Here is a 17,546-nt window from a genome sequence, read left to right on the forward strand (position 1 = left end):
TTGTAGGAATTCATTCTGAGGACATAGGTAAATGAGTACATAAAGATGTATGGATTTCTTTTAACTTATTTTTATGTAATAGCAAAACAAACTTTGAATAATTTAATTATCCATGAGTATGTGGCTTGCTTTAATACATTAAGTGGAATACAGTGGAATACTTTGCACCATAGAGCTCTTATAAGCATAGGCTTTGGAGTCAGTCTGAGTTCAAATCTGACCCTACCACCAACTACTTGCGTGACGTTGATCACATTATTTAGTATCTCTTTGCTTATGTTTCCTAAGCTACAAAATGTTTTAAAATCTCTAAAATAGCTTCAAAATCTATAAAATCTATTCAGAAAGTTGTCCCAAAGATTAAATGAATTAATTACATTGGAAGTCCATGTACATAGTAAGTCCTCAGTAAGTGTTAGTATCATTATGCAAAGATTTTCAATGATGAGATCTCATTAACATGGAAAATGATCATGTTGGGCAAAAGTTACAGACTAGCAAGTAATATAGGTTTATATGGAATAATGTATGTGTGAATGTATGCATAGAAAGAATTCTGAAAAGATGTTTACTATAACTTTAATTTTAATAATTAGACATTTCTGATAGTGCTATTCCAGATTATTTTATTTTATTTTTCTTATTTTTGCTTCGATATTTTTATTAACATAAAACATAACTCCTGAAATGCCGAGTTAGGAAATTTAGATCAGCTTTTCTGCTGGGAAAATCAAAACTCCAGATGGAATATAAAAATTACAGTTTTGGGGCACCAGGGTGGCTCAGTCGTTAAGCGTCTGCCTTCGGCTCGGGTCATGATCCCAGGGTCCTAGAATTGAGCCCCACATTGGGCTCCCTGCTCAGCAGGAAGCCTGCTTCTCCCTCTCCCACTCCCCCTGCTTATGTTCCCTCTCTCACTGTGTCTCTCTCTGTCAAATAAATAAATAAAATCTTTTTTAAAAATTACAATTTTAAAGCACCAAAGTGCCAACTAGATAGAGAAGAATTACCAAGGCAAAAGAGGTAAGTTACTCACTCAAAGTAACTTTTACTCTGAGGGCCTTTGCTGATCCAATAAGAAACAGATGCTAACTGAGCTAGAGTTGTGATGGCCTCATGTGACAGGGGGAATAGAAGTTAAAGCCAAGGATTTGCAGCTCGGGATGTGAGTTTGATGCTCATTTTTCCATGTACCTATTAAGCTGGTATCCCGATTGGCTTCATCCTCAAAGTAAGGGTGAACCAAAAGTAATTCCTTCTTTATTCAGTTTCTTCTCATTTCCCCACCTTTCCCTCCCTACTCCTCCTCCCCTTCTCCTCCTCCTCCCTCCTTCTCTGCCCCCTTCTCCTCCTCCTTCTTCTTCTTTTCTCTCTTTGTCTCTCTCTCTGTGTTTCTCTTCCTCTCTCTCAGCCTTGCAGTCTGAGTTAACATCACCTGGGTGGTCCTGGGTGGTCTCTCTCTCAGCCTTGCAGTCTGAGTTAACATCACCTGGGTGGTCCAAAACAGCTTTCAGCCCTGAACTTGGATTAAGGTGATTCCAGACAGGTGATGTGCAAAGCAAACAAAAATCCTTTTTGAAGGAATGTAACTTCATCTTAGTTAGCTTTGAATTTTTTCTAAAACGTCTTATTTTTAAGCACAGTGGCCAGCATGTACTCAAGGATAACCAAACATACAAGGAAATAAGACACCTTGAGCAAGAACCAGCTCAAAGACATAACAAACAGATTTTAAAAGATTAGAATTGTCAAACACACTGTAAAACTCTCATTAAAGTCAGTTTGATCAGCAAAAAACAGGAAAGTATAAAAAATTATATAGCAGATATTTAAAAGAGCCAAATAGAATTTCTAGAACTAAAAATGATATTATTTAAATTAAGAATTCAATAAATGGGATTTTAGCACATTAGACTAGACTAAAGAGAGAATTTGTAAATTGGAAAATAGATCAAAAGAAATTAACTATAGCACAGAAAGACTAAAAGACTAATAATCAAAGAGAAGAAAAATACAGGAGAGGAGTAGACACAAGTGATAGAGTAAGAAGACTTAAAATAAGTTTAAAAAGAGTTCTAGAAGAAGAGGGAGAGAATAGAATAGAGGCAGATTTAAGGAGATGATTGCTGATAATTTTCTAGAACTGAAACCACAGATTGAAGGAACCCATCATATGCCAAACTGTATAAACAGAAAGAAATCCACCCTTGCATAATGAAACAACAGAAAACCAAACCAAAGAAATAATCACAAAACAGATAGAGAAAATAGATAACCAAAGAAACAGCTATTAGAGTGACAGCCAACTTCTCCACAATCACATGGAAGCTAGTGACCAGTAAAATGATGAGGTCAATCTGTCAAAAGAACAAAATTCTACCAACAAAAAATGCTATGCCCACCCAAGATAGTCTTCAAGAATAAGAAGAAATAAAATATACAAACATAAAATCTAGGATCAAAACAAAAAGATGGAGCGATTTTGCCACTAGTAGACTCACACCAAAGAAAATTCTAAAGAATGTACTTTAGGCGGGAAGATACTGATCCCGGATAGAAAGTATAAGATGAAGAAAGAGGGCGCCTGGGTGGCTCAGTTGGTTAAGCGACTGCCTTCGGCTCAGGTCATGGTCCCGGAGTCCTGGGATCGAGTCCCACATCGGGCTCCTGGCTCAGCAGGGAGCCTGATTCTCCCTCTGACCCTATCCCCTCTCATGCTGTTTCTCTCTCTCTCTCTCTCAAATAAATAAATAAATAAAATCTTAAAAAAAAAAAAATTTTAAGATGAAGAAAAAGCAAATAAAGTGGAAAATATGTAGGTAAACCTAAATGAACTTTGATTGTATAAACAGTGATATTATTTTGTGGGGGTTTTTAGAATGCAACTTTAAAATGCAATTGCGTGTGTGTGTGTGTATATGCACACATAATAACGAACAACAGGAGATTTATAAACATTCTCCTCTTGGGCTCTGGAACAGTATGGTGAGAATGTCACCTGTAAGTGTGGGAAGAATAGTCACAGGAAAGTTATCTGAGGGACACTTTGAGCCACAGCAATGTGAAGCAGTATGTTTTGAGAAAGGTACCAGATTGTGGTCAAGGAAGGGACAGTGGACCTCACCTTTTTTGCCTGTAATCACCTTTCCTCTCGTCTTGGAACCACACACCCCTTTCCTTCGGAGGAGCTTATCTTCCACTCCATCTGTATCCTTTTATTGGTACCTTCCATTGTAATACCCAATAGCATGGAAATGGGCACAGTACCTGCGTATGTTGGTTACTGAGTGTGCAGTCTGTTTGGGCTGCTGTAATACAGACTGAGGGACTTACAAACAATAGAAATGTATATCGTATAGTTCTGCAGGATGGAAATCTGAGATCAGGGTGCCAGCATGATCAAGAGCCCTCTCCCAGACCAAAGACTTGTGTCCTCACATGGTGGAAGGAGGTAGGGAACTCTGAATCCTCTTTGCTAAGGCACCAGTCCCATTCATGAGGGCTCCTCCCTCATGATCCAGTCCCCTCCCAAAGTCCCCACCTACTAATACCATCACTTTGGGGGGTTAGGCTTTTAATATGTGAACTGGAGAGAGAGAGACTCAAACATGTAGACCGTGGCACTTAGACCAGGTCAACCAGAATCCTTCCCTAGGAGAGAGAGAGAGAGAGAGAGAGAGAGAGAGAGAGAGAGAGTGTGTGTGTGTGTGTGTGTGTGTCTGTGCTGTAGAAAGACATCAACCCCTCTGTGATGACAGGCTGCACATTATGGGAGTGGCCGATGGCCAGTTTCCAACCACATGCAGGAAGCTGGCCTCAGAAAATGAACTGGACACCAGAGAAGATTAGGGAGGAGATTGGAGAAGAAAAAACCTGGAATTATTCAGGTCCTTTGTTCCATTAGTCCCGGGTGTGGGGGTGGGGTGGGGCGGTCAGCTCCTTCCTTTCTTTACCCTTACTTTCCGAAGATTCACCTTTTTGTCTCAGCCAGTTCAATTCCTAGTTGTTCTGCCAAATACAGAGGGGGGCCTTGGGGCAAGCAGGAGGACCGTGTTTGGGAGCATGGTTGTGCTATTATAACAAAGCTGCGTAAATAGCAGAAGCCAGGGAACAGAGGCAGGTGCTACTCTGGATCAGGAAGGGGACAAGCTATTGCACAACTGGCCGGAGTTGGTGGGGCCCACTGCTGGGTCATTGGGTTGTTTTGTTGTTGTTTGGTGGACTTGGGGCAGGGATGGGATGCCACCTAACGTTTCAGGAGCAGAAGAGCAGGCTACAGGAGCCAGTGGATGTCACCCAGAACTCTCAGTGCGGAAGCCACAGTTATCTGTGGCTAAGTTAGGGAGAAACCAGAGATCTGAATTTTATTTATTATTTTTTTTTTAGATTTTTTTTTTTTTTTTTTTTTTTATTTGAGAGAGAGAATGAGAGACAGCGCGAGAGGGAGGAGGGTCAGAGGGAGAAGCAGACCCCCTGCCGAGCAGGGAGCCCGATGCGGGACTCGATCCCAGGACTCCAGGATCATGACCTGAGCCGAAGGCAGTCGCTTAACCAACTGAGCCACCCAGGCGCCCCGAGATCTGAATTTTAAAAGCAAAGGTTTTCTGAGATGATACCTGGAAAACCATAAATAAGTTGAGAGAACAGCTTACGTTAGCGAGAAAGCACTTCTTCGTACCCGTGAATTGTGAGTGACTAAAATCTTGTTAGATAGCCATGTTCGCTCACTTCTTAGAGGTTAACATTAGCATTAGTTTTTGCTCTAGTTGTTAAGAAGAGCTGGTGTGTGCAGACAGCGTCGCACTCGTTGGGGCTAAGGGCGAGCTCATGGTCACGTTGGCCCCGTGTTCCCTTGGTGGCAGCTAATCACTCTGCAGACGAAGGGCCCCTGTTGGGGTTGGATAGAGACTTTGCACTGATTGCTGAGACACAGTATTTTCATGTCTTGGCTTTGTGGCTTCATTGTTTCTTCCCTCATCACATGCCCTCTGCCTCCCCCTGCCAGTTTTGGGTGGTATTATTCTGTAGCTTTCGAGAACGAAGACATCCCACCTTCCCAACAGTATTTCCTTGTAACACACGCTGCTCCCACACATGTTGTCAAACACAGGTCCTACTGCAGGTGACTCTCAGTAAGACGTAGGAACCCCAGCTCCCTGGCGTTCGGAGAATTCAAGTCCAGGTCAGAAGCTACAGTGGAGGGCCGGCTGGGAAGCAGGCTGCACGCTGGCCTCAGGAAGAGGGGCTGCACTTTGTGCCTCACGGCTCAGATTTTTCCAGCACGGGAGCAGGGACCAGCGCAGGCGTGGCTCACCAGTGGGCTGGGAGTGTCCGAAATCCGGCCTGGCTGGGTGCCGTCCCCTGGGTTGGCCTCCCAGGTGGGACAGAGGTGGCCGGCCGCTGTTCCTTCTTGTTCAGCTGGCTTGCAACGGCTGGGTGGCCTCGGCTGGGTTGAAAAGTCGTTCTACCGAGGTTCCAAAATTTGAGGTTCCCCCCTTTCTCTCTTTTTTCTGCCTGTAAAAAAATCAAAAATGTGTTGTTGGAGGCCTGAATATTTCTTTTTGGGGTTTTGTTTTGTTTTTTTAAATCTTTCAAGTGGCTGGCTTTAAGCAAGTGGACAATGATCTAAACAAGTCTCATAGCTGAGATCTCCTCCCCACTCCTTGCCCCATTTTATCGATTTCCTAAGCTCTCCCTACCTTCCTGCCCACGGCTCTGTCACTCTGGGTTTGAAGCCTCGTGGAACCGAGTTTAAAATGCCTGCCCTCGATGTCTGCCTTCTCAGAACCGTCTGACTCACAGATCCACAGCCGCCCAGAGGAGCCGTCTCACGAGCGTTTACCGAGCACCTGCTAGATGCCAGGCACGGGGGCAGCTACTGGAGACATCATCCTGGGAGAGGCAGCCTCGCTGCTTCAGCAGTTTTGTTCTGAAACAGCTGTAGCAGGCTTCACAAGAGGTTTGGGAAAATTCTGCCTTGAGCGCGGGAGTCACTTAAGGTTCTAGAAGGACGTGCAAGGCCCAAATACAAATGTGACTGTGCTTGACCAGTTTAGGGTGAGTGACACAGGAGTAGAGGCCAAGGAGGTTTGAGACCTGAGACTCTTTCTGATTCCGGGTCTACCCTTTTCTCCATCCCTTTGGCCTCAGGGATGAATGGTTCCCAAATGGAAAACAAGGCAGACAGAGCCTTAGGGTTATTGCTCATCTGAAAAGCCAACTCACGTTTCCTCGCCACTTTATCCTCCTGGTTTTTCTTTCCCATTGAAGCAAAGCCCTGTCGGGTGGATCTGAAGGCCAGATTGGGTCTCAGAGCCGGGTGATGCTCCAGGCTTCCTAGAAACTGGACCTGTCACTCCTGCGTACTGTCCTGTCTGGTTTCTTACAGAAGATTATGCGCTGACGCTTTTGCTTCTCTGCAGAAAGTACTTGGCTCCTAACTCCTGAGTAGCTGCTTTGGGGTGATTCAGGATAGGTCGAAGAGGGGAGATTCCACCGGAGGGCAGGCCAAGCCGCTGTGGGTACTGAAGAGCCAGAGAGAGGCGACTGCAGGCAGAAGAAAGGGGTCCGGGGGGCGTGTGGGGCTGTGTTTCAGCACAGGGGGCTTGGGCTCTGAAGGAACAGCATGGGGAGTCTGGCCAGACCTCGCAAGCTTGGTCTGAGAACCCGAACCGTAGGAAAAGGGAATCTGTTCTCCTTCAGCCAGGCCCTGTATATACTTTATGCTACTTAATCCTCACAGAAACCCTCGTAGTGGAGCACTGCATGGAACTGAAGCCAAGGAGATTAAGTCCCAAGTTCACGAGACCACACAGAAGATGCTAGCCTCAGATGCAAACAGGCCTGCTGATCCCAAAGCTTGTGCTCTCCACCACCCCGGGGCCCTCTCAGTGGGGAAGGGCCCCTGCTCACGGGCCATGCAGTACAATACCAGTGGTGGTATTGTACTGGTCCTAGGACGCAGAAGACAAAAGCTGGATGCCCTGCAGCCTGTCCGTCATTCAGGGGCTGCTCCCTGGCTGCCAATTCGTATTGACTCATCTCCTGGTGTTTTGTGGGCAATTGATGTAGCCAGCCCATTCATTCCCCTTGCCCTGGACCACCACAGGACCACACAGATGCATAGGAGACGTGAAAAGCGTGTTTCTAGATTGAAGTTCATTGCTACAGTTTAATTCAATCTCAAAATACAGGATTCTGTTCTCCAGCCCCGTGCCGCCCCCCCCCCCCCAAGCTCTCCCTGTGAGTGCTCGAGGTCCACAGCTCTGGCCAGCTCTGAGCAAAGGTTCACAGAAGACGCCAGCCACCCTGAGGGGGGTGGGGCATCGCACCTGGGGACAGAGGCTGTGACCTCTGGCCCAGCCATGACGTCAACCAGACCTCTAGGCTGTCAAGACCAGCTCCTGGGACTGAGCCATGACAAGCCTCCTGCAAGACCCCAGGACACCACTTCCTTCTGGCATTATTTCTGCAACAAAGAGCAGGGGGACAGGGGAGAGGGGCAAGGCAGCCCTCGGGGCTGGAAGGCTCAGGAAAGGAGTGGAGAGCCGGCTCAGGTACCATGCAAGGCTTTGAAGAAAAGAAACAGCTGGGTGCTTATTTCCACCATGTAGATGTGGCACTATGGTTGATGCCTCCGTTGGGCTGGTTTGCTTTTTAAAAATAGAACCGTTCCCCTGCTAATAAGCTGGCAGAGCTCATGACATAGTTCCGCCAACACTTTGCTGTGTGTTCTTCAACTGTTGCTCCTTCATGTCCTCGCGCCTCTCCACTCCACATAGATTCTGCCTGCTCACTCCTCTCTCTCCCACCTCCTGATCTCCCATGCTGTTTGGGTCCTTCCAATAGTCTCAGCACATTTATTAAGTTCCAGCCATGTGCCTGGGATGTGCACATAGCTCTTAATCTTCCCGGCACCTTGGGTGTACATCTCCAGTTTCCAAATGAGATCACAAGCCCAGAGAGGTTCAGTCACTTGCTCCATGTTGCACAGCTTCTCAGAAGCAGCGGATCTGGGCTTTGAGCTTCTGTCTGTCTGATGCCAGAGGCTGGGCTCCTGGCACTACCTGCCCACACCGTACTGCTCTGGGAGGTAAGAGGCAGCTCCTCACATCCCACTTCAGTATTTGTGATGTCAGTAGAAGGATGAGTGAGCCCTGCATTCAGCCGCCGCTCCCGGGGGGCAGGGCCACACCACCTAGGGCTCTGGGTGTCTGCTGTGGGCAGAAGCTCCCCCAGGGTTGCATGCTGCTCTGAGAAGGCCATCAAGGAGCCCTCACCCTGCTCCCCAGGGAGGTAGCTGCTTTTTCCAGCTCAGATTTGAGCAGGCCTCCCAAAGAAGGAGTGATTGCAAACCTGGCCTCCACCCCTCCCTCTTCCAGTGATTGCAACTGCTGGCTCTGGCTGGAGGTCTAGATTGCAAGATAAGGAAGGAGCTGGGCCAATTTTCTGGTGGCTTCTTGGCACGGAGTTCTCATGTTTTTGCAGCAGCTACAGGCCCTACCTACATCCTTCCTGGAGACTCTAGGGTAGAACACAAGCAAACTCCCCTCTTCCCACTTCCCCAGCCCCTGGCACAGAGGCTGTCTTGATTTGCTATGCTCAGAGCCTCCCTTTGCTGGGTGGGGGCTTCCATATGGCCCCCATTAGTGAAGGGTGGTTTTTGAGGGGCTCCTGGAAATGTGTTGCAGGTGGGCTCCCGGGCGTTTGGCTTCCCTACTGGCCTCTTCAGCTCTGTTTGCTTTGCCTAATTGTGTTTTCTCTGCTGATTTGTCTGAGTAAAGTTTTTCTTCCCCACTTTGTCCAAGGTCTCCATGGTGCATCTGGTACCCATTTGGCTGGGGAGGGGGCAGAAGCAGGGTCGTTAATTGAAGGCTTGGCACGGGGCTGCAAGAAGCAAACTGAGAAGAGAAGCAAGTCCTGGGAGAGCTTGGGGAACGTGGTTGGCCGGAGCCTTTGTACGGGGCGCAGACTCCACAACATCCGTCCTTCCGCTTGGTTTCCTTCCAGAAGCAGAGCTGCCAGGAGGCTGAGGGAAGAACTTTGGGGTGATTCTTGTGCTAGATGGTAACCCCTGCTTCAATGTACACTCCAGGGGGCCCACCTCTCTTTCAGGGGAGCCCGTGGCTTCTCAGCAGGTAGCCAGGGTGCCAGGAAACTCTGCCTGCGAGGAAGGGGGGCAAGGCAGGGGCTGGAAAGGATACCTGGGTCTCCATTCTCGCCTTCCTCTAGTTAGGAGTCGGGTCTCTCATTCTGCAGCAGGAATTTTGGCGCCGGACTCTGGGCTGCTCCCAGGACGCTGAGTAGAAGTAAAGGCGAAGGAGCAGCACTTGGAATGCCCAGTTCTGGCGGGGGGCCCAGGTTCCGCCCAGCTGGGGCGGGGCTGCTCTGTGCCCATTCATCGGCCTGTCTGTCGGTGCCTCTGACTCTGAGAGACCAAGAAGAGCATACGCTCCAGGGTCACCAGGTTTGGGTTTCCAGTTGCGGTCCCTATTCCATGCATGTCATTCAGTGAATGTCTATTCATTTTGGAGCCTCGATTTCCCCGTCTGGAAAATGGGACCAATTACACTGTTCCAAACAGTAAATGAAATGATTCAAAACACGTCAGCTGTGCACCTCTTTAATGACTGTACACATACTCCTCCCGTTTTACGGAGGAGGAAACAGGCAGAGACAAGCCAAGTGACTTGTCCACGGTCTCACAGCCAGGCAGGGAGCGGGGGCCCGGAGCCGGTGCACCTGGGCGGGGCCATGGCTGCTGGGCACACGCCCAACACCAGCCCCTTCTCTTGCAGGCCTGCTGGAGCTGCTCAGGCCACCCGGAAGGACAGCGACATGGGGCCAGCAGACGGAGTACAGGAATGAGACATGAGGCGAGGAGGCCGGGTCAGGAGGACATGCCAGCCGGGGAACCCGCGGGGTGCAGGAAGGGATGCAGGAACTGGGGTCAGCCAGCCCTGTTCCAGCAGCTCCCCCCCCCAGGCCACAGCTTCCCCAAGCTGGGTGTTCTTGAAATCCACACAGGCTGTCTGTGGCTCTGAGGATTCTGACCACAGGTCAGCCCTGCTGGCCTGCTGCGGCGTCTCTAAACATCCCCCGACTTACGGAGTGCTCTCCCCCAGCCCCTGGGCGCTTGCAAGTGAGACCAACGTGCTCCCGGGACCAGGCTGCCTCCCCGTGTCTCCTGCAAGAGAGGCCGGTCTGCGGTCTGGGGCCTGCCTGCGCCCCTCCCCGCCCCCACCTGCCTGCTGTCATTACCGTGATATCATTGCTCCCAGCACAGAGCAGGGATCCCTCACAGAAAGAGGTGGCCTGGGTGCTTGCTGGCCACACCCCTGGACTTCACCCAGCCCTGCGAAGGGTGACCTACTTGGGGGTTGTGGATGGCGAAGCTCGTGGGAAGAGAGTGACCTGAGGGAGAAAGGAACATGCGTTCACTGGATGGATCGGAAGGACCCGTACTTACCGGTCTGCCCAAGATGACCTACTCCCGAAAGAACAGCCAGGAAAGGAGCAGAGAGCCCCATGGGGAAGCATGCAGGGAGAGAGGCCTCAGGGGGCGAGCTAAGCGGCTGGCCCTGTCTCAGTCCCCGATTCTGTCTGTATTTACACACATCGGATCAGGCTGAGCTCTCTGGGCCTTGAAGGTGTGCTCTCACAGGCCACCTCACGGGCCTCACCCCCCAGAGCAGAGGCATCGGGCTGACAGGAAGGGCTGCGGGGTCAGTCCCAGGGGTGAGCCCTGGCTCGGCAAGCTCAGTTTCCCCTGATGAAAACAGGGATAGCAGTGGTAGTCTCACCAGAAAATACATCACCTAAGCTCCCGGCACACCGTCTGTATTCAAGAGGAGACAACTCCTTCTTTGTGACATTAGCGAAGAAATTCTTTGGCATCCCCTCGCACTCCTATGGAAGCCTTTTGGAATGTACCTTCTTAGCTTCTAACAACTTACCTTTTTACCTCTTACCTTCCACCCAGGGCCAGTGCCCTCATGATCCTCCTGCTAGATGGCTGCCAGCCAGCCCGGGAGAGCAGGGAGGTCCATGTCCGAACTCAGAAGATCTGCATGAGTGACTTCCAGTGCTTTCTTGTCCAATAACTATGGTAAACGGGCAGTGCAGCACCCATGACCTGATAAATCCAAGGCATCAAGAGGCAGACCTCTTAGGGGACAGAGGTGCCTGCATAAAGCAGTCAACTTACACCAGCTCAATGCTGGCTGAGAAGATGGAGAACGGGTGGTAGAAATAGACGATGAGTGTTAGTTATGACCTTGAGATCAGCTGGGACAAGGGGACCAGGGCTCGTTCCACTCACTCTCTTGCATTAAGTCCTGGCAGAACTTGCAGCTTTGGATAAAGACTCAGCTGAATTGGAGGGTCCATGAAGGGTATGCAAGGTGCAAGGGATTCCCTTGTGCCTTAGTTCAGATCCTCTCAGAGAGACACTCCCTACTTGACAGACTATTACAGGGAACAGTCTGGACAGGCTTCAGAACAGCTCCACCCGGCAGCAATGTGACCGTGTCTGCCCCAGGGGGTCCCTGAAGCTGCTGCATGAAAGCCCGTAGAATGTGCTGGGCGCTCACCCTGGGACAGCCTGGAGATGTGGGAGAGTTGGTGGCAAGAGGCCACCGTTGGCCACCTGGAGACAGGAGGTAAAGCCTGTAGGTAAGTACTCACCCATCTCATTGCCTGAGCAGAGAAATCTGAGCTACACCCTTCAGGCTCTTCAGAAGGTACCATGGGATTGGTCCTCTGTTGCCCATAGGGGCAGCCAACTCAGTCCTACATCTTTGCCTTTCCCACTTTTCCTGTTTCACTCCTCAGGTCCTCTCTCTGGATCCCTGGGATCATTTCCCATATAAACTACCTTCAGGTAAGCCTGTGTCTCAGGCACAGCTTTTAGGGGAACTCAAATGAAGACAGACATTCATAAAGTTGAAAGAGGGAGGGAAAGGTGTGAAACAGTCTTTTCACAGAGTGAAGTATCATAAAACCGCCAAGCATGCTGGGTTCCTATTTGGGGTGTGCAGGGATATGTTTAAAATAAACCCTCCAGCACCTCTGTATTTTCTGCTACAACTTGGAGCACCTCAGCTGTGATCACAAGATATGTGGGTATGGATTTACTCTTGAATGGGCTTCTTCCAGATGGATTTGATGGAAAAAGAAAGGCAAGAAATCATCGTAATGGTAAACCATGGAATGAAGCAGAACAAAGAGGCAGGTGAGGATATAAGGAGATAAATACACACACACACACATATGTGTGTGTGTGTATATATCTCCTTATATAAAGAACCTCCTTATATATAAATAATCTGCATACATATGCATATATATGTTATCTTAGCATATATTTTGTATCTTTATAAAGAAAGATACAAAGATGGTAAAGTCAATGGATTGATATCAGAGAGATGTGATGTCAGGGTTTGGAACACAAGTATGAGACTGTGTCTGAGTAGAGAGTAGAGATTAAAGATTGTTGGAGGTGAGGAGGTCATGGAAGGTGTGGAATGGTCCACTATTCTACAAGGTTTTTAAGTCACCAAGAATGTGACAGGAGTAGGCATGGAGGGCCAGATGCTAGAGTCATTAATGAGTGAAGGAGAGTAGATTGGTAGCCAACAGTTGCAAGTAAGGGTGGCAGGTAGTAAAGTGTGGCATGAATTTTGAAGGATCTGGGGGTTTTGAAGGAGGAGGGAAGAGAGTTGAATTACAAGTACAATGGGACACCTACCCCACCCTCAAGCCCTCTGATATAAGGAGAATGAAGGTGAGACCTGAATAGCCTCCACTTGAGAGGCTGCAGATGAGGTGGCATTTACAGGGGACAGCCAACTTTCCATTTGGGCAAGATATGAAGAGACCTTACAACAAAAGACAAAGAGCACAGATACAGGCACTTGTTGGTGACCAATCCTGTGTGTCAGGATGCATAGGATGTAAAGGTTGAGAAAATGGACAAGGGTGAGAAACAGAGACAATACTTGCCTTGTAGGATTATTGCCAATTTGAGAGATGAGTTTATGTAAGTGGCCAGTAGAGTATCTGGTGAAGATGATGATGATGGTGGTGGTGGTGGTGGTCATGGTGATAATGGTGATGATGATGATCTCAAGTAGAGCAAGAGTTAAAGACATATTTCAGGTAAAGTCAGGAGAAGCACAGTCTAGGATTCAAGTGTCCTTGAGTCTCAGCCTGGCTCCTCTATGACTAGCTATATGGCCTGAAACAAATCAATCACCTTTCCTCTCTGAGCCATGGTTTCTTCATCTCTAAAATGACAGGGATGGATAACATCAGTGGCTGCCTCTCGGAAGTGGCATAGTGGCCATGCGTAAAATATAGATGATAATTTCCTGAAACACTTTTTCAAAATGTATATTTTTGTCCCCCCGCTCTGCCCAAGCCCCCCAGCCTCTCCTTACCATCCCCAAGAAGTCAAATCTCATTCTCAGGTTAAGGGCCCAGAATGTGCATTTTTTAGAAAGTCCTCCAGGTGATTTAATAAATGTGCCCCACCCCCATGCCCAGCCCTCTTTTCTTTCTTTAGGGAACTGCTGTGCCAAAAAGCTGGTCTTTCCTCTCCCAAATGTCATTGCTCAGAAAGTGATAGTGAGAAAGATGTGGTTTGTCAGGCAGAGCTGGGTCAGAGCATTTATCAGAGGGACCAGATGCCCTGAGCTCTGCCCTTGGTGGGCAGATGGCCAAAGAGCAGGCAGAATTATTTTTACAGCTTTATTCTTTGGGCATTTCCGCCACTGAAATGCATAAGAATGAGAACTGAATCAGCAAAGCTCAGTTTTGTTGCTGTTGTTTTTGGGTTTTTGTTGAAGATCAGACCACACTGTGCTATTGCCCAGCCTAGGCACTGGCTATCCTTGAGCAGGGTGCCCCTCAACCAGTCCTCAGGGGGAAGTGTAGGAAGTAGAGGCACAGTGGTGGGAGTGAACCCAGCACACCATGCACAGGCCTATGTCAGGCACCCCTCTGGGCCCAGCACTTAGAAATGTACTCAGCACATTGTAGGGATGTGACAAATACTTGTTAAACTGAAATCTAAGGGAAAGTAGCAGTAGACCAAAAGGATAACAATTTAGGGGAATTCATTGGTTTTCAACTGCAGGAGAAAGAATGGCTGCAGAGAATTACAATGTTGTGCTGAGCCAAACTAGCGTCAAAGTTGAAGGACAGAATAAAACCACTGGCATGCAAGGACTTGACCCCCACAGACCCTCTCTGAGCAGATACACTCGACTGTTTCTAGCAAGAAGAAAAGTCACCCTGAGAAAGTGATCAAGTCACAGAGAAGTGGTAAGCCAATAAAGCTATAAGCTTAGTAGTTAAGTCTAAAAAGTTTTTGATGGCATGATGTGAAAAGGATTTCCCTATGGTGGGTTTGGGATGGAGAAGAAAGTGAAAGCAGGCTAATTTTGGAATTGTATCAAATCAATAGATAACTTTTCAGGCAGAGTTTAGAGATATTGACAAATACCAGAAATTAATAGGAAGATATATGCTTAAATGTGTTTTCAAGTGTAAGGATAATCACCAGAAAAAGAAATAGAAATAGGGTATATAATATCCAAGCTTCTGGATGAAAAAAGAAATTCAAAAAATTCAAAATCCATTAAAATAGATGGTAGGGGAAAAAAGGGGAGAGCTAACAAAGATATTTTTAAAGTTGGAGACATGGAAAACATTAAATAAGTCTATAGAAATATATCCAGTAATATTAGTTATCACAATATATGTAAATGGGCTAAATTTCTCCTGTTGAAAGACAGAGACACAACAATTGGGTAAAATAAAATCCGCTGTGGGCCTTGATGTGAAAACGTTGGAAAGCTTAGTTTTGAGTATATGCCCAGGAGTAAAATTTCTGAGTCAAAGAGTATGTGCCTATTTGGTTTTACTAGATGTTGCTTCATTGCTCTCCAAATTAATTGTATTAATTTACTTTTAGAGTAATGTTAGAGTTCTCATTGCCAAATATTGATGTTGTTACACTAAAATTTTTGCCAGTACGTCAGGTATAACATTGTTATTGTATTTTGTGTTACCTTGCTCACTAATGAGGGTGAGCATCTTTACTTGTGCTTTTTTGGCTATTCCAGTTTATTATGTGAATGGCTTGTTCCTGTCATCTGTCCACCCATTTGTACACTTTGGCTTGTTCTTACTGATTTGTAGGATTTCTTTATAAATTTGGAAAGTAACCTTTTGTCAGCCATATGCATTGCAATATCTTGTCTTTGATTTGTCTTTTCATTTTGTTTGTGGTGTTTTTGAACTAGACTAGCTTAAAATGTAATGCAACCAAATTTTATAGACTATACTTCCTGTGACTTGTTTAAGAAATTCTTTCATATTTGAAAGTCATAACCAGGTTCTTCTCAGCCCAAATGCTACTTCCTTAGGAGAGTCTTCTCCAATCCCTCAAAACAGATCATGTCTCATTGTTATATGCTCTTGTGATACTGTTTTTTCTCTTTTGTTGCACTTATCCCAATGGTAATTATACATTTATTTGTGCAATTGACAAAAAGTCTGACTCCACCATTACAAGATAAGCTCCAGGAGGTCTAGACAGACCATGTCTTATATTCACTCTTTCATTGTAGTATCTCCAGGGCATAACATAGTTCCAGTCATGTGACAGCTAACACTTACTAAGTTCTTATTTTATGCAAGCATTATTCTAGGAATTCACATGTACTCATTTAATAGTTATGACAGACACATAAGAGAGGCACTATATTGTCCACATTTTAATGATATAGAAACTGGGGCACAGAGAGGCTAAGTGGCATATTCACTGTCACACAGCTAGTCAATACCAGAGCCAGGATTCACACTCAGGTGGTCTGGCTCCATACCCTTTGCTCTCAACTCTTTTTTTTTTTTTTTTTAAAGATTTTATTTATTTATTTGACAGAGACAGAGACAGCGAGAGCAGGAACACAAGCAGGGGGAGTGGGAGAGGGAGAAGCAGGCTTCCTGCTGAGCCGGGAGCCCGATGTGGGACTCGATCCCAGGACCCTGGGATCATGACCTGAGCCGAAGGCAGTCGCTTAACCAACTGAGCCACCCAGGCGCCCTTGCTCTCAACTCTTAACGTATGTTCCTCCAAGGGCAGGAACTCAACAAATGTTTACCAGATGAAATGAGTAAAAAAAAAAAAAAATCCACGATTTTAGCATAGTTCTCTCAGAAATAGAAATACCATTTTTTTTATAAAAGAAAACCGGTATATTTGAAAAAGAAACTACAAGCTGTATAAATTATTTTTAACAGAATTACATATATTCTTTCATATACTTACAGAGCAGGAACAAAAATGTACTATCTACTATGATTCAAAGGAAATCTCAATAAATATTAAGTAGCTGAATGTATTTAAATACATTTTCTAGCCAAATGCACTAATACTGTAAATTAACTACAGAAGAAGGGCAAAAAACCACTTTTTGTTGTTCGTGGTATTCTTGTAAGTATAATTTACGTAGTCAAATGCACAAGTATTCAGTGTGCAGCTCATAGAATTTTGAGGTACACACGTAAGTAGTCATCATTCAGCTGAAGATCTAGAACATTTCGATCACTCCAAAAAGATTCTTCCTGCCCCTTTCCAGTCATTCCCCCATCCAGAGATAATCACTGTTCTTAAACTTTATGTAAATAGCATCATGCAGCAGAAATTCTTTTGTATCTGGTTTCTTCCACTCAGCATAATATTTTCGAGATGCATTCCTGATTGTTGTGTGTAGCAACAGTTAATTTCTTATTTATTTATTCATTTCTTTTTTTTAAAGATTTTATTTATTTATTGAGAGAGAGAGAGAGAGAGCATGAGTTGGGGAAGGGGCAGAGGGAGAGAGAGAGAGAGAATCTCAAGCAGACTCCATGCTGAGTGCTGAGCCCAACGCAGGGCTCAATCCTGTGACCGTGAAATCATGACCTGAGCTGAAATCAAGAGTCAGATGCTTAACCGACTGAGTCACCCAGGTGCCCCTGTTTATTCATTTCTTAAGTAGTATCTCTCTGTGCGGTTATATTACTACTTGGTGATCCAGATTTCAGTTTGGGGTTATTGTACATAAAGCTAATAGAAACATTTTTGTACAAGGATTTTTCTGAACATATGCATTCTGGGTACATACCTAGTAACAGAAGCTCTAGTTTGGAGCGTGGGAATCTGTTTAATTTTATTAGAACTGCCAAAAACTACCATTCTTTTCTGAAGTGGTTGTACCACTTTATGCTTTCATTAGCAACGTTTGAGAGTTTTTGCTCTACTTACTCACCTTACTCACCAACATTTGATATTTTAACATCTTTTCAATGTCAGCCCTTTGGTGGATGTCAAGTGGTATTTCACTGTAGTTTTACTTTGCATTTCCCTGATGACTGCTAATGTTGACTACCTTTTCACTTTTTTTTTTTTTTTTTGGCCACTCACATGTCTTCTTGATGAGTTGACTGTTCAAATTTTTATTCATTTTATAATGAGCTGTCTTTTCAGTATTGATTTG

The 17,546-nt window shown here is 46.2% G+C and overlaps 1 long non-coding RNA gene across 2 annotated transcripts in view; it reads left to right on the plus strand.

Moving 5' to 3' along the window:
* The window catches only part of LOC118016552, an 89,574-nt gene that overhangs the window by 32,811 nt on the left and 39,217 nt on the right, over nt 1-17,546 (plus strand). Inside the window, exons 5-8 of one of the 2 annotated variants that reach the window (XR_004680855.1) lie at nt 5,786-11,673; nt 11,833-11,881; nt 12,157-12,232; nt 14,138-14,325. This is a non-coding gene — a long non-coding RNA (uncharacterized LOC118016552). Of the gene's footprint in view, nt 1-5,785; nt 11,882-12,156; nt 12,233-14,137; nt 14,326-17,546 lie in introns of both variants that reach the window. The other variant, XR_004680856.1, reaches the window with a different exon arrangement.

The sequence above is a fragment of the Mirounga leonina genome, unplaced genomic scaffold (assembly GCF_011800145.1).
Source record: "Mirounga leonina isolate KUSES-001 unplaced genomic scaffold, KU_Mleo_1.0 Mir_168, whole genome shotgun sequence".
Classification (NCBI taxonomy): Eukaryota; Metazoa; Chordata; class Mammalia; order Carnivora; family Phocidae; genus Mirounga; species Mirounga leonina.